Genomic DNA, 18,293 nt, shown 5'->3' with positions numbered 1-18,293 from the left:
CTGGACTGTAGGCTTCTAAAGTAAGTACTTGAGGTAACAGCCCATGTGAAGGGAGTGGACATGATATTAATACTATCAGTAAAGACTTAATAGCTTGAGGCAGTAATTGTCAGTTTTCTTAGTTTGTGACTGATGAAATTGCTCTCCTTAAAAAATGAATAAGTAGTTGTTAGTGTAACATTTAGATTGAGATGATGTCTGTGCACATTATAAAATTTCAATAGAAATATTGAGAGAAGAAATGAGTTGGTTTGTGGTGAAATAGTAGGAAATTTTTAATAAATGGCTTCCAACAAACCCTTGAAAGCACAACATTGTCATTGGCAAGACAACTCTACAACCTTCAAGTATTTTCCATTACTCTCTGAGAAATGCACTTTCCTTTACTGTTTACCAAATGCACTTGGTGTTTTCAGGTGTGTGTACATGGGATGTAACTTAGCCAATAGGACCCAACAAGGTATTACATAGTAAACAACTATGACCAGTCCACTGTTAACTACAAAAAGCAACAGAAGTTGCAGCAGTAGAAAGAAGAGTCAGGGGATCAATGCTGTCAGTATATCTCACCTGCCTCGAGAGAGAGCAATGATGTTTAGTTTTTTAAAAAATCATTTGAGAGAGCTAACGTTTCCTTTCATATCAGATTATTTTTGGGAACTTTAGAACTGATTTCCAATCAGAAAGAAAAGACTTCAGAAGTTAATTGAGGTTGGGGGGCAACAGAGTGGTGGAAATTAAGAAGGGAAGGACAACAGCAAAAAAACTAATCTTTTTGGAGTTCTTCACAAAAGCAAGATAATTTCCGCTCTGAAGCTCTGGGGTAACTTATAAAATCTGCTGACAACCAGACAGCTCAGGGGACATAAAATGAAAATACCCTTTGGCTCTAGGTGCTGCATTATCTAATGCTAATAATGCTTAAACATATTATGCATTCACATAAAAGACTCACAGTGAGGCTAACAATTTAACATTTTTCTTGTACATTTTCATTGGCATATGTGATTAAAGCTGATGTAGCTAAAAAAATTCTGATAAACTTTTTCCTGCTGGTTAGATTTACTATCACTCAGCATTTCAGGGAGCCAGCTACAGTAAGGTGAAAAATACACAAAACAGAATGTTTGTGTGTTAGAGGGGGGAACAGATGTGAAAAATTCACTTTTCCCCTCCCACCCCCAGCTAAAATGCTTCACTTACTATTCAGTGGGCGTGCTTACATGTGCACCCTCAAGATGAAGTAAGCCAATTTTACATTGCATTAGTCACCATATTTAAGGTGCATTAAAGATGGATCTACACGTGTACATCCTTAATGTGCCTTAAATATGGTGACTAAGAGTGATCTGGGACTACATTTGATACCTACATAAACCAAGTATGAAATTTAGGCCCAATTATTTAAGGCACCATAACCCACATTTAGATGTGGTACAGTACCTTAACGCTATGTGTGCTGTGCCAGCTGGAGCCCAGCTTGCGGGGCCACATGCTGCTGCTGGGTGCCACCAGGAAGAAAAAAGTGGTGGTTGGGATTGGAGCTGCTAGCAGCTCCCCTGTGACTCTACCTTAGGGTGGGCTTGCTTCCTGGGCAATGCAGCCCTGCAGGGGTGGGATGCCTCACTGCCCGCCTGGGATTCAGGTACCCTTAGAAACCCATGCTGGGGCTCCCACCCAGTACAGCAGGTGGGCTGGGACTGCATCTGCCCCAATGCCTGGCATGGCTTTCTCAGCTCCTGCTACCCCCATCCCAGGCAAACTCCCAGCTTCTCTGGGGATTCTGCTTGGTTCTTCAATCCCCTCTGCAGGGCTGCCCAGGAAATAAATCCACCCTGAGGCAGAGGTGCAGGGAAACCACTAACAGCTCTAATACTACTCACTATTTTTTTCTTCCTGACAGCGCCCCAGGAGCTGGGCCCCAGCCCCCTCTCATTTGCTGGAGAGGAACAGGGGGAGAGGGTTAGGGCCAGGCCACATAGGGAGCTGTCCAGTGTGCTGACTAGGGCAGGCTGCAAAGGTATTTGCCTAGCGAGCCACGTTAAAGGCGTCCACATGTCAACATGTGCTTAAATCACCTTGGTGCACCTTATGCTAAGGCGAATTAAGTTTAGGCATTTGTAGACATGCCCAGTGTGTGGGACTGTATATTCAGAGAAAACTCACTTTTTGGACTTGATTCTCAGATGCCCTGAGTATACATATGCTGAAGAGAGACAAAGCCTTAAAGCAGTCATTTTGCAGTCAGTGCAAACTGACTCCAAATCAGTCTTGTTTCCTGCATAGCTGGTAGAAGCCACAAAGCAACCTCTATTGATGGTAATAACTAGTATGCCACCTGATGACTGCTGAAGAAGAGGCACCATCCAACCCCTTGCACCATGTATGGTAATGATACTCAAGTAAGTTGCCGCTGCACCCAGGGGTGTCTTGAGATCCTTTCAAGTGTACTGCAGGGTATTACACAATGTTAGCACTGTTAGGTTTGCAAACATGATTCACCAGATAAACCCAGAGATTTCAAATAGAAATCTATATCTGTAAGGTCTCAGTTCCTTGCAACAAAAAACTGCTCTATTACTGTTCTGTAAAGAAAACTAAGGGCTGACACTTTCCCAAGCTGTGCTGCAAGCCTGCCTAGAAGTGCTTCAAGTCTAAAAAGGTTGAGAACCACTGATGTAATGTACCTAAGGGCAATTCTATTTCTCCCTACCTGAGTCTCTGAAAAACACTTAATACATAAAGGTGGATAAGTCCTCTTCCTCCTTACTGCTTTTTGTCACTCAAATTTAAGGATAAGATGATAGTGTGTTACAAAAGTAGATGCACTAAAGAAAGAGTATCAAGGATGCAGGCCATGGGCCAGCTCCAGCCAACAGAGCCCTATCATCTAGTTGACAGTGCTGCCCCCAGGTCTTGAATTAGATCTACATAGTGCAAGTCGCATGTGCCAGATCAACCCTGTGCACTGGATCAGGTCAGATCTGATACATGTGCTGCATGCCCCAGACACCAGATCCAGTGTGTGAGGTTGGGCTGTGAGTCTGATCCAGCCCATTGGATCAGCCTTGTGCTATTAATTCAGCCCATGGATCAGCCCATCCTATTAATCTGTTGTTACTCCACAGGGCTAGATGAATTTAACACCCCACCATTAAAGGATTTTCACCATGAAGCAGTTCAGGATTCCAGCACAGGAGGGAAAAAAAAGTGACTAATAATGTTTATCCATTTTTGTGCACATAGAAAAATGTGTTCAGAGCTACCATATTTACTTAATATGGGGCAAGAAGTCCCTTGCCTTGGAACAAAGAACAGAAGAGGTGGGGCAGCAGGGCACATAACTGCCATGACTAGGGCTCCAGTCCCTTCCTGGGGTCAAAACTGCCTGAAACTGCTGCCTGAACCCTATCTGCCCACCACCACCTCTCTGCCCTGCCATCTTCCCCACTGCAGCTACTTCCCACCAGAGGCTGTGGGATGGGGCAAGAGGGGGAGCAGGAAAAAGAGGGGGAAGGGGATACTAGAGGCTAAGTTGAGGTAGGCATGGAGTAGAGGTGGCAGAGGGACAGGCATAAGCAACGGGCAAACTGTTTGACCTGCCTAAACCACCCTCTGTAGCACTGGGGAGGCTGTATGTAAGACAACCCTCTAGTAATTAGATTCTATGCATGGAATATTACAACAAGCTTATAACATTTCCATATATAGAACCTAAGTATTGGGGAATTGTCTTAAATTCAGGGTCATCATAGATTCAAGTAAATAAGGTAAGTTGCTTAAATTACATCTTGTAAAACTTTTATGTGCCAAAAGATTGAAACAACATTGCATCTTATGCTGAAAATATTTTTAATCATTTTATTTTGAAATATGAAATTAAATATTTATTTGGAATTTCCAATCAAAATTTTTAAAAAGAGTCACTAAAGTGCATGTTCTCTGGCTTATGATTGTTCCTTGTGAAATAACATTTTCCGATTCCATTTCAGTTAAAAATATTGACCAGTTCTATGTGTCTATTGGATTTGGAAATGACATTGTTGTGGTAGAAGAAGGATGACTTATGAGTTTCAGATACACTGTTTTAGTGCTACCCATTAAAATAGTTCAGACTGAACCAGATTTTAGGCTGGCTATGAAGAATTCTAACCCAGGTGAGTTTTAGATTGTGTGTTCTGTAAACTACTTGCAACATTTGTGAATGGGTGGTGTTTTATCACCATGCTAAGAGGCTGAGCCATTTCTTAATAGCTTAAGTTTCTATTGTATAGAAAAAAAACCCTTAAATTAATGAGAATTGACTACCCCTGTGGAAAACTTAAGAATGGGAATGCTGTAAAAAGCAGTGAAGCCATCCATCACTTTCCATTTTCAAAGCCAATGAGTGAAATATGACAACAGTTAACAGCAAGACAACAGTGCTGCAGGACATTTGAAAATGGATATTGCTGCTGACTGGCTTGTGATAAAGTAATGAAATACAATATTAGGAAGAGAGCTGAACAACAAAAAATACTACAGAAAATTTTCAATCTTCAAGGTGCCTATATCCAAAGGCCGCTGGCTACCTTAAATGACTATAATGTAATTCTTACAAATAAAGCAACTTTCCCAAATTCATCATTCTGACTGCAGAAATACAGAATAGCGAGAAAGACAGATACAGTATTCTCCCTGACCAGTACATAGTGATAACCAATTAAAATTAAATATGCATAAACTCCAACCTAAGTAAAAAACAAACAACAAAAAAGAAAGAGTCTTGACCTAAGGGCTCCACAGACGATATCCCCACAAGGATTGTTATGAACAAGGCAATCAAGAGAGGAGACTTATTCTAACTAGAGATATGGAGTTCCATGTTCTTTGAAGTCTCATAACTTCCATTTACTACACTGGATGTTGAGAATAAAAAAAGAATGCAGGATGGGTCTTCTACTATACTGTAAATACTGAAACACAACTCACAATCCCCTGCTGATGTCATAACAACACTTTAATACACCATGCTGCCCCTCTCCTTTTCAACCCCAGCTGAGAAATTCATAAAGCTATGTAAGGAGCCAAGAGGGAAGAAAATAAGAAAGATGGTTGATCAACCCTTCTCCAAAGACCAAAAGGAATGAAGTCCTGAAATTTATGTGACTTTGAACGCTGCTCATAACTCTTACAGCTTATATAACCACAGATCTAATTTACCAACAGAGGTTAAATAAGCACTTTGGTATATCCCATCTGTCAACATGTCAGCTTGCTTAATTGTCAGTTTTGTGTCCACCAGCTTTCAGTGTAGACAATGATCCAATACCAGATGTAATTTAGCTGGTATAGGTAATTGTTCTTCATTTTGGTCTCTTAAAACACACTTTTCTGTATTGATTTCAGGCTGCACCTGAACCATCAGTATAGTTTTTATAACAACCTGAATCTGCTCCTATCGATCAACTAATACTGCCTTCTGGCAACATCTGCTACACTAGAGAAGCAAAGCCCAGCACACAGAAACTAGGGAGGACTGGGTTAGAGAGCTTCTGGAGGGGCTGGACATGTTCAAGTCAGCGGATCCAGATGCTCTCCACCCCAGGGTGTTGAGGGAGCTAGCTGGGGTTATTGCAGGACCCTTGGCATGGCTTTATGAGCCCTCATAGTGCTCAGGCCAGGTGCCAGATGAATGGAAGATAGCTAATGTGGTCCCCATCTTCAAAAAAGGGAAGAGAGAGGACCCAGGCAACTATAGGCCTGTCAGTCTTACCTCTATCCTTGGGAAACTCTTTGAGAAGATCCTCAAGGAGCACATCTGTGATGGGCCGGCTTCAGGGATGATGCTCAAGGGCAACCAGCACGGTTTCATTAAGGGCAGGTCATGTCAGACCAACCTGATTGCCTTTTATGATCAGGTCACAAAGGCATTGGATGCAGGTGTCACCGTGGACATAGTCTTTCTTGACTTCAGTAAGGCCTTTGACACCATCTCCGACCCCATCCTCATTAAAAAACTAGGCGACTGTGGCATTGATGCCTATACAGTCAGATGGATTGCAGATTGGCTCAAAGGTCATACTCAGAGGGTGGTGGTGGACGGGTCATATTCAACCTGGGGGGAAGTGGGCAGCGCAGTCCCCCAGAGCTCGGTCCGTGGGCCTGCACTGTTCAATTGCTTCATCAGCGATTTGGACGACGGGGTGAAATGCAACCTGTTTAAATTTGCTGATGAGGTGAGCACGCTAGTAGGGAGGGAAAGATTGCAGCAAGATCTGGATAGGTTACAGGAGTGGGCTGACATAAACAGGATGCGTTTCAATACTGACAAGTGCAGGGTGCTGCACTTAGGCAGTAGAAACCAGCAGCACACTTATAGAATGGGAAACTCCCTTCTCAAGAGGATGGAGGCAGAAAGGGATCTTGGAGTCATTATTGTGGGCCAACAATGCGAGGTCACAGTTGGCAGGGCTAACCGGACCTTGTCATGCATCCACAGGTGCATCTCAGGTACAGCCAGGGAAGTGATCCTCCCCTTCTATGCGACACGGGTCAGGCCACAGCTGGAGTACTGCGTCCAGTTCTGTGCACCCCATTTCAGGAGGGATGTGGACAACATTGAAAGGGTCCAGAGGAGGGCCACCTTCATGATCCGGGGACAACAGGGCAGACCCTACAATGAAAGACTGCCGGGACCTAAACCTGTTCAGCCTTCACAAGAGAAGGCTGAGGGGGGACCTGGTGACTGTCTATAAACTCACTAGGGGGGACCAGAAGGGTTTAGGGCACTGTTTCCCCTAGCGCCCCCTGGCATGACAAGGAACAATGGACACAAATTTTTAGAGAGTAGGTTTACATTAGACATCTGCAAGAACTACTTCACAGTTAGGGCGGCTAGGAGCTGGAACCAGCTTCCTAGGGAAGTGGTGCTGGCTCCTACCCTGGGGATCTTTAAGAAGAGGCTTGATGACTACCTGGCTGGACTCATTTGAGTCCAGTCTTTTCTCCCACCCAGGCGGGGGATTGGACTTGAAGATCTACAAGGTCTCTTCTGACCCTACTTCTATGATTCTATGATTCTATGAAATAATACTCAGAAGAGCAGCAGTAGGCCCCAGGAAAGAGCCAGCCACTGGTGAATTTGACACCTATAATATCACTGGATACAAAATGGAGTAAGCCAACATAAATCAAAGGGATTTCTGTTTCCCCCTCATAGATTCCCCATCTTTCTTTATTTCCTTAACTTGAGGAAAAGTTATGGCATATGTTAAAATGCAACCCCTTCTTCCATAATAGACTTTTAAACAGCAGTCCAATACAGGGTGAGTGAACTGAAGCATTGAGTTTCTGATATCCTTTCCCTTCAAGAGGAGCTAATAGGATTCTCAGTGAAGACTTCATATAATGGCAGTGCTTAGTGATAAGTAGCAGGGTAGGGACATGTAAGACAGGAATTAAAAATAGCCATTCATTCTGTAAGCTAAATTATCCTTGAATAAGTTAATTTCTGTAACTAATAAAACACAGCTATAAGCAAGCAAGATGTAAAAGATTTAATGCTGAATATTTTATAAAGTAGGAGAAGAACAGTGAAAGATATCCCATTGCCCTGTAGTAACTTACAGTAAATCACTGCTATCTGCAGTCTGAATTCTGTACGTAATATTTCTTGAATGAACAGGAAGCCTCTCACTGCTTTCAGTATGTGAATCTCATGGGAAATTTTATATAAGGTATTCAGGTGTAGATCATTGCTTTTAAAGTTTTGCAACTTTTTAAATTGCTTTGAAGCTGTGTACGAGTGTCACATTCCTCTATTCTGATGCTATGTTAATTTAGTTACCTAACGCTGCTTAGCTTTCATAGAATCATAGAAAATTATGTTTGGAAGGGACCTCAGAAGGTCATCTAGTCCAACCTGATCAAAGCAGGACAATCCCCAACTAGATCGTCCCAGACATGGTTTTGTCTAGACAGGTCTTAAAAACCTCCAAAAATAGAGATTCTACAACCTCTCTGGGTGACCTGTTCCAGTGTTTTACTACCTTCCTTGTGAGAAAGTTTTTCCTAATATCTAAACTAGGTATGCCACTCCTAGGTATGCCTCCTGCCAACAAGTCTAGACTCCTCTTGATGCAACTTGAGAACTTTGCTCCTTGTTCTGTCATCTGTCATCAAAGAGAACAGTCTAATTCTTTGGAACCATGCTTCAGGTGGTTGAAGGCTGCTATCAAATCTCCTCTCAGTCCTCCGTTCTACAGACTAAATAAGCCCAGTTCTCTTAGCCGCTCATCAGGAGTCATGTGGCCCAGACCCCTAACCATTTTTGTTGCCCTCCATGGACTCGCTCCAACTTATTCACATCCTTTCTGTTTCGGGGGGGGAGGGGGCGGGGAACACAAAACTGAACATAGCACTCCATATGTGGCCTTACCAATGTTGAACAGAGGGGAATAAGCTACTACCAAGCCCTCTCAGCCTTCTCTTTTTCAGGCTGAAGAGTCCCAGGTCCCTCAGCTATCCTCATATGGCTTGCTGTGCAAGTCTCTGATCATATGGGTGGCCCTTCTCTGGACCCTCTCAAGCTTTACCACGTCCTTGTTAAAGTGCAGTGTTCAGAACTGGACACAGTACTCTGGCTGTGGTCTCACCAATACTGAGTAGAGTGGAAGAATCATTTCCTTGGTTTTGCTGGAGATGCATCGATTGATGCATGCCACAGTATTATTTGCCCTGCTGGCTACAGCATTGCACTGCCAGATCATAGTCATACTGTGGTCAATTATTACCCCTAGGTCCCTTTCATTTGCAGTGCTGGCCAGTTTGGTGCCACCAAGCCTGTAGATGTGTTGGCAGTTGTTTGTTCCCAGGTGGAGCACTTAACATTTCTCCATGTTAAACTTTATCTGGTCCCAAATTGCCAACCTGTCTAGATCTGCCTGTATCTGCAGGCTATTTTTAAGCATGGCCATGCTCCCCCATAACTTGGTGTTGTCTGAGAACTCGGCCAGTGAGCTCTTCACCCTCACATCTAAATAATTGATAAAGATGTTGAAAAGCACTAGACCAAGCACAGACCCTTGAGGGACACCACTCGCCACTTCTTGCCAGGATGTCACAGACCAGCTCTCTGGGTCCTACCCTGCAGCCAGCTTCCTACTAATCTAACTGTTTTGGAGTTAAGCCCACAATCCTCCAATTTTCTCATGAGAACATCATGGGATACCAGACCAACGGCTTTTTGGAAGTCAAAGTATACAATGTCAACATCCTCTCTCTTATCCAGGTAGCGAGTTACCTGATCATAAAAGGAGATGAGGTTGGTAAGATAAGACCTGCCTGTGACAAAGCCATGATGGCTGTCATTCAGAATCCTACCTTCTGCAAGCCTATCACACATAGATAGGAAACCATTGATTACTGTTAGACTACAACTCCATGTGGCTCCCAATTACCCATGGATCCTGTTGCTCATTAGCCAGAGCAGAACACGGAGCAAACGCCAATACACATTGCTCACAACAGCTTTATTCAGAATGGAGACAGCTTTGGACTAGCTCCCACACTGATGGAATATGGGGAGCCACAATGAACAACAGTTTTTTCTCATATTTATACACTTTGGTTTATACTTATTAACATTCATTCTACCTCCATCCCGCCTTCTGATCCACCCATTTCTCCTCCCATCTCAAGCTCCAACTCTGTCTACTGCTTACTTCATTAGCATGGAATTGCCTATGCATGTCATTCATTTACATGTCTTTTTGCTATGAGCGCATATCTAAGACCTTGACTTCTCTTCTTAGGTCAATGGGGAGACTTTGACCAAAACCTAGAAGCTTCTGAAGGTTTCTTCAGCAATTACCATTCATCTTTTTGCATATGTTCATCTTGGATTCTGTTACCAGTTACATGTGTGGCGAAATGCCGGGCTAGCGGCTCCGGCACCGCTTAGGGGAGCCGTGGGCTTTGCGGAGTTGTGCGAGTGCGCGGCTTGTGGGGCGGAATTGAGGTAGCTTTTAGCCGCCCTAGAGGTACGCCGAGTTGGCACAAGTAGACGACTTAGAGTAAGTTGTTAGTGTCTCTTAATCTATAGGGTGTCCGTTGGTTCACGAGGTTCCAGAGCCAACCCTTGCGTTCCAACAGTGGAGCTAGTCCAAAGCTAGGTGCGGCTGCTGGCTCCTTAAGTCCCAGAACTGGTCAACGGCTCATTGAGATGGAATGTTAGTAATAAAAGTTATTACGGAGTAGATATAGAGTAAAATAAAAAGATTTATTCACTCACCTGGCCTCCCCCTCTTACGAGTAAGAGGGGAGGCCGGTTGGAACGAAGTTGCAGTAAATACAAGTATAGCGAGCGTAGGTCTGCTGTCTAAGCTATGATGAGAGGCAGTCGAGAAGTGGAGTCTCCGATGTTTCTTCAGTTACAGTATGCTGAATACTAAAGGGGTCTGTTGGTTCACAGGGTTCCAGAGCCAGCAGCTGCCGACTCCGTAGTCCCAGAACTGGTCAACAGCTCATGAATGGGATATTCTATAGGGTGTCCATTGGTTCACGAGGTTCCAGAGCCAGCCCTTGCGTTCCAACAGTGGAGCTAGTCCAAAGCTAGGTGCGGCTGCCGTCTCCTTAAGTCCCAGAACTGGTCAACAGCTCATGAATGGGAAATACAAAGCAATACTGTAACACGGTGAATCGCTGTCAGTTGTCGGATTTCTGAGGCCTTTGTTTTCGCTGGGATATGCCCAGGCAGGGAAGCTGAGAACCGGTCTGTGGGGTGATCAGGCCCACAGAGTTTTCCAGTTGTCGTCTCTGCTGCTTCCTGCTTTTTTGCCTCTTTTATAGATGTTTGTTGGACTGCCTCTATGACACTAACTATCATATATAGAGATAGGATAATTTTCTTTTACATAATTATTGCTAGGCAGACTTTCTACATAAGTTTCATTTCTGCAGAAATGACACTTCTAGATAAGAAATGAAATTTACAGAATGCACATGTGTAGCTTAATGCCAGTGGAGAAAAGTACAAAGCGTTCACTTTGATTAACAGTCGACTTCAAGGTTACATAAATGTGAGAGTGCCGCGCGGCAGTTATACAGAAAAGGAAAAATAATATAAAGTCTTTGCTAAAAACTATAAGATAGTTACAACATGTTTTTCACATTCCAGTCTGTTTTTCTATCTCAGATTGTACCATCTTCTACACTTGTTGGGCCCCTGTATCTTATCTCATTCCTTACTGTAGCTGGTTCACAGCACACAGACTCACACAGATTTACTTGCTGCTTTTTGCTCAAAAACTGGTTAACACTGGTAAGATGGTTACTTAGCATAAGCAAATGGCTGGCTTAACTATCATTCTGCCTTGTGGTCAGCAGCTTTGCTAGACCACAGGTCATGCCTTTATTCAGCTGCAAATCCAGTGCTCCCTACTAATCCAAATTATTGTCACCCTAACAATTACTACGCCTTGAGCTTGACAATACAACCCATTTTCTATCCACCTTATAGACCATTTATGCAACCCATACTTCCTTAGCTTGCTTGCAAAAATGTTGCGAGAGACTGTATCAAAAGCCTTCCTAAATTCAAGGTATATCTCATCCACTTATCTTCCTGCATCCACAGAGACAGTTATTTCATCATAGAAGGTAATCAGGTTGGTTAGGCATGACTTGCCCTTGGTGAATCCATGCTGACTGTTTCATAATCATCTCCTTCTCCTTGAGATGATTATGGATGGATTACTTGAGGACCTGCTCCATGATTTTTTCAGGGAGAGAGGTGAGGCTGACCAGCTAGTAGTTCCCTGGAACCTCCTTTTTCTCTATCTTAAAGATGGGCACTAAAAGGCATGTATACACATGCCCAACACCTACTGGAATGAGTTCTAATTAGAATGCACTGGAGCAGGCTCTAGTCTGCTGGAGAATTTTAATTAGACTGCTCCAACAGTCTTGGCATCATATGTGTTCAGTGTCCCTGTATTTCAAAATGGTGGTGGGGGGCACTTTAACTAAAGTTCATCAAACAAGCCAAGAAGAATATTAGAAATTCTGAGTTAAAACTTAGAAGCATTTGTTTGACCTTATGTACAAATACTTTTTCTGCCAAAGATAAGCTGAAAATCTTCCAAAGCAGTTAGTGTCTCGAAAATAGAATTCAACTGCATGAAACCAAGGTCAACTTGCTTGCATATTTCCAAACATGCAAATTTCTTTATCAGTTTTAAATATCCCTTCATTAAACTGAGTTTGGTGGCTTAGCATCCTTAATTTTGTCAGTACAAGGGAATGAACCTACAATGGCAACATGGGAATTACATACATTTGCAAGGCATGTTCAGCAGCTGTCATCTTAATCAGGGGAGCTATCCCTCAGCTAAATATACAGTTCTGCAGAGAAGAAATCAAAGGACGTGCAAAAAGGGCAAGTTGCATGCTGATGACAAGACAGAAAATCATAATTAACCTTTAATTGACTTGAGTCTTATTTTTATAACAAGATTAGTGAGAGCAAGACATCCCACAAGAGAAACAGAAAATAATCTGGGCATTTTATCATTTGGGATACCTGTTTTATAACTGAAAAAGAATACAGTACTAGGATGTTTTTACTCCTAAAATAAGACTCCAAATCAAGGCCCTTTTCTCTAGTAAATAGAAGCATCATAACATATTACAGTTAATTTCTAGCCTTAACTGTCTGACTTTGTTTTAACACTATAAAAATAACTAGGATCCCTGTGACCAGATGAAGTGTTGCAGCATGATGCAAATCTCAGCCTATAGTATCTAGTCAGAAGAGCCTGGATACAAGTTTCCCTAAACTCTGCACTCTGGCATTGCTATTTAATGCTGATATTCAACCGAGTGGTTGTTAGAATAATTTAGGAGCAGAGTTTTCATTCTTTCTCAAAAGCCTACCAACTCTGATGGCTGTAAATCTGTGGAATACTAAGCATACTACACAAGCTCCTTGAATTTTCTTGGGCCCCAAAAATACTTTTACGTAGCATGAAACAAAGCATTATAATCAACACAAAGAAAAATTAAAGGGAATCATGTGGAAATGAAATCTTAGGGAACCAGGCCCAAAATACCAACCCTTTTTCTATTAACCTGACAACTTCTATTGTAATGTAATGTGGCAACACATTCTCATGTAATGTGGTGTAACCTGGGTACACCCAAGGGTATGCCCTATTCTCAATTGAATAGAATGGGTAGGCAGGAGGGGAGTGCTGTGACAGGGATGCCAGAATTTCAAGCAGATCCCTCTTTCCTCTATAGAGTTAGCCCAAGCCCAAAGTTCTTAACTATATACAATGTATTAAGTTATAATGTACATAAACATAAAACTAAATATCAGATATATATTTACACAGAGAACACTAGCCTAAATCACAATACAACATTTCAGTTACAAAATATAAGGCGCAAACATGAACAATCTTAATAACTTCTATTCCTTAATATAGTCCCTGACCCATAGCAAGAGATAGTCCTCCTTCCAATGGGGTCACTTAGGGGGTGTCCAGGAAGCACCAGAGGCCTCTCCCCTTAGGGCCTTGACTAGGTGGGGGGGAGTGCTCACTGAGCCCCTTCTCTGGGTTTGCCCGCCCCAAACATCTTTCCTTGTGGGACCCAAGGGCCCAGTAACTCATGCTCCCTCAGGTGGTTGTGGTCAGGGCACAGCTCGACCAGATTTCCTCTGCTTCAGCACTTCTCCAGGACTCTCCTGTGCCACTGGGCTCCTCCCCATCCTGTGCCCCACTCTGGGCATGGAGGGCTCAGCTCCTCTTAGGTGCTGCACCACTGCTGCTGGCTACTGGGTGCTGAGCCTGATGTTGAAGCACTACTATTTCCCTTTGCCCTGGCTCAGCACTGAGGGCTTTCTTAGCACAGGCCGGGCCCTTCAGGCTCCGGCCAGCCATCCTCATGCCAGGTGGCTAACCCAAGCAGTCTCCACTGCTCCCTGGCTCCCAAGGCTCGGGCCTGTGTGCTGCACTGTGAACCGTGGGACCTGGCCTCTTGCTGGGAGATGGGCCCTGAGCTGCCGCACTGTGGCCCCAAAGGCCCTACCAGGGTTGCAGACTCAAGCTGCTACTTGTGGCTCCCAAAGTCTGGGCTCTGTGCACTGAGCTGTGCACTGTGATGGGGCTGAGCAATCTCACATTGCTCCCAGGGCTGGGCCTCTGCACATCGTCCCTGTGTGCTGTCAACAAACTGCCCTAGCAATCTCACACCACTCCCAAGGCTGTTCCTCCACTGGCAGCTTCAGGAGACCTGGGCCTATTGCCCACTGGGGGAGAGCTCCCCAGCATTTCTTGGCTCCACTCTTCTTGATTATCTCACTGAATCTGATGCTTATGCTGGGCATGCAGCTCCTTTTATACTTTCCAGGGCTCTGCCCCTGAAGTCTTCTGGACCTGACAGTTTACAGTCTTCAATCAGATCCAAGGGAGCTCTTCTCCCCCTCCCCTCAGCAATGGGGCATGACTTTATTTCTCTTTCTGCCTCCTGATTGGTGGATGGGCTCCACCAATCAAAACAGCAGGATCTCAAGCCTGGGACTCAACCCAAGCTCTGAAAGGTGAGCCTGCTACAGTGGAAACACAGACTTGGTTTGTATATATTTTGCTTTTTGATATCACTCTAACAGTTTTGGATACATTTACAATAGGAAGCTTAGGGTGGAAAAGAAATCACAGACCAACTGTCCTAGCCAATAGACACAGTAGCCAGAAGATGACATAGGCCTTGGACAGGTGTTAATTTCTAGCACTAAGAATGTCTAGAAAAATAATTTGGGAGTTGGATCATACATGTCTTCTAGCCCTCTGGCTGGAGAGACACCCAGGTCAGCTGTCCAGCCAGGGGGAACTAGAGGGCTGCTCCCTGGGTTACCCCTACCCTTAAAGGAGCTCACTGATTGACAGTCTTGTCCTCACCCCAGCTGGCCAAGGTTGTCAAAAGGCAGTTGGCAAATGCCATGGGCAGTGTCTCACCCTAAATGGCTGCAAGGAGCAAGAATAACTACTCTTTTTGTCCCTTCCCATCTTACTAACCAGGTTCACCCAGGGTGAATCTGCCTTCTGCTCCATGCACCCCTCCCAGTCACCTTGGAGAGGGACATGGGGTGCGGTGGCATCCTCTTAGGGATGAAACCCTCGTGAAGTTCTAGGGTGGTTCCCACCCTGGAAGAATGCTCCCCTACCCCCACCTTCACTCATAACACCGATCAGCTGGGGCTCTGGGAGGGCTTCACTCATGGGATAATGCCTCCTGTCCTGTCCATCCCTTCTGGTCACCAAAGTGGGGGGGCATGGTGTGGGAGGCAGAGAGAGCACAGCTGGACCTGTCTCAAGGTGGGAGGGCACAGCTGCAGGAAATGTTCCCTAACTATGCACTAACCTGTTTCCTGGTCCCCACAGGGCTCTCTGACCGCTCACTGGTGAAGGGAAAGAGGGAGTGGGGAAGGGAGGGCAGGCAAGAGAACCATGAGTTACTGGATGTTCTTATCAGCTAAGAGAAGTGTATAGCCATTCTAATGGGGAAGGAGTAAGATTTTCCTGGTTGGACAAGGGAGAACTTTTATTGTGGAAGAGGCAGTTCTCTTCCATAAGAAACTCTTGAACAGCTGTACAATCTTTTTGTGGCAGGAGAAAAGCTTTTCATGTAACACAAATGAAAGGCCTGTCCATAGCCATAACCTTCACAATATGTACTGAGCCTTTGTGACTGACCAACATAATTTCTATCTCACAGAGCATTTCTGAATAATAACAAATAGATCACCTACTATTTTTATATAATAAATGTTGTATATAGGGAATAGTACTTGAAAGTCCCTGTCCCTGGGTAATTTTTCAGCAAAAAAGTTCCCAGAGAGACTAAAAGTAGTTAGGATGAGATTAGAAGTTACAATTAAACCTTGTTAAGAACTCTGAGAACATGAAGGATCATGCCCATTAACTAGTGTTATGTGTCCTCTAGAAGTTGTAAAGTTATGCCACTTGAAGTGAGGGTTTTCCCTGAGCTGTGCTAACCAGCTCCACTTTGCCTACCTTACAACTGCCTAACACCAATTCACAGTTTTCTAATACCCCAGGAGGCAGCACTGCCAGGTGGACTAGCTGTCCTCCTAGACTTTGCTGCATACCCCCTTGTGACAGGCTAGACGTGGAGCAGCTGCTGACAAGTGGGGAGGGGAGTTGCTTGGCTGTATGCAGGGTGAGGAGGGAAGTGCAAGGACAAATCAGGGGAGAGAAGAGGGGAGCTGCCAGGCTGCTTGGGTAGGGGGCTACACACAATACAACATGCACAGAACAAGACACCACAATAAGTGCAACACACATAGAGTACAACAGACACACAGAACACAGCACAAAGAGCACAGCACAACAGGCACACAAGCAACAGTGTGGGTGTGCATGTCTGTTTCAAGTGTGCACCTATGGCTGCTCCATAGTGGTGTTGGAGAGCACTGCCTGCCTGTTCCTTGGGTAGGGTGACCACTGATGCATCCTCAGAATACAGGTATATCCTTGGCGAGGGGTGGGCCCCCTTGGTCAATCAGAGGTGAGGGGTGGGGCCACTGTCCCCTCAGTCAATCAGCAGCAAGGGGTGGAGCCACCAAGCCCCTTGGCCAATCAGCAACAAAGGGTGGGGCCATCACAGGAAGGCCACCTCTTTCCTTCCCTGGCTGGGAATCCTGCTCCATCTGGCTGTGCACTACCTTATCTCTAGGCACAGCCAACAGAATCATAAGGACAAATGACTGACATGTATTTCCACCAATGAACTGGAAAACAGGACTTTTTGTAGTCCATTCTTCATTTAGAAATGGACAGGGGACAGAGAATTTAAAAACAGGATGATCTGGTATGAACCAGGACCAATGGTCACCCTACCTCCAGGCTCCATGGAACCCATGCAGTCAGGGACAGTCCCTCTCCTGCTGCTTCCCTCATGTCCCATCTGTACTGCTTAGTGTCAGCCAAAGGCAAATCTGGGGCAATAGGGGTGGGGGTGCTGAAGGCTGTGTTCATGTGTGTATATGTATATGTACTGTGTTATGTTGGGATGTTGCTGCTAAAGAGCTAGCAAGCAGGGCAAGCATGAAGCAGACTTGTCAGCTTACCAGCCATTTCCTGGCTACTCAGAGCTTTGCATGTTACAGTGGGTATTAATCCTGAACTCCTAGAACTTGCTAACTTTAACAGTGAACTAACATTCCTTAAAGTTAGCAGGTGCCAACTGTAATGTCTAAGCAGACACTTACTTTACTAGAATAGCTACTTGCACAGAAAAAGAATTGGCAAGAAAGTTACATAGCATCCTGATTATGCTCCTATGGAGATGAACTTCTAAATTCAGCTCTTTACAAAAAGGCTAGTGAGGCAAAGTTATTATTATAGAAAATGCCACTTACTGTTCAGGGAAGGACACTTTAAGTAAGTAGAACAATTCCAATGATTTAAGACTAGAAGGAACTATTACGATCACCTAGTCTTGGCCTCTGCCACAGATTTCATTTACTGGTTCTGCATTCAGTCCGAAAACCTGTGGTTGAATTTATATGTATCTTGACAGAAATGAATCAAACTGATGGAGTTGATTACGTAGAATCATGGACTTCCTAAGTTATCTAGTCCACCTCCCTGTGCAAATGTAGGATGTGTTATTCTTATACTATGACAGACAGATACCTACTGAGCCTCTTGAAGCTTCTAAAGAAAAAATTTCCACATCTCTATAAGCTGTTCCAATGGGTTATTATCTTTATCGTCTCGGACCTTGGATAGGAATCCAGGCTTGCTATATTGAATTATCCCCTACTCAGGTTTTAGATACACACACACACACACACACACACACACACACACACACACTAACTTCTGCTGACTCATATTAACAAAATGGTCTTATTAAATTAAATCAAATTTAAGGCAATCTGAAGTGTTCCCAGAGACCAGAACAACTGAGATCTGAGATGTTTTAAGAACAGACAAGTGTATAAATGAAGTCGTGATAGTCTTTACATTATATTCTTATTTATACCAGATTCAGGAGAACATTCTTATTTGGTAGTACCTGTTTTCACTTTGACACAGTATAATCTTTCTGTATGAAATAGGACTGAAGGGAGTAGTTCCCTGTAGGGCTGTGCAAAGCTTTGGGTGACGATTCAATTTGGAAGAGATTCAGAGAGCTTTGGAGATTTGGGCAGTCCCCACTTGCTGCCATAGGGAGCTGGACCTAGACTCCCTGCTGGTAAGTAGGGGGTGGAGAGGGGGGCT

The 18,293-nt window shown here is 44.2% G+C and overlaps 1 protein-coding gene across 1 annotated transcript in view; it reads right to left on the bottom strand.

Annotated features, from left to right (window-relative positions):
* CCSER1 (coiled-coil serine rich protein 1) overlaps nt 1-18,293 on the bottom strand; it is a 1,425,236-nt gene that overhangs the window by 9,656 nt on the left and 1,397,287 nt on the right. The gene's annotated exons all lie outside the window — the stretch shown is intronic.

Source organism: Crocodylus siamensis, chromosome 2 (genome assembly GCF_052110815.1).
Source record: "Crocodylus siamensis isolate JL-2025a chromosome 2, ASM5211081v1, whole genome shotgun sequence".
Lineage (NCBI taxonomy): Eukaryota > Metazoa > Chordata > Crocodylia > Crocodylidae > Crocodylus > Crocodylus siamensis.
This window is presented reverse-complemented; position numbering and strand designations above follow the sequence as displayed.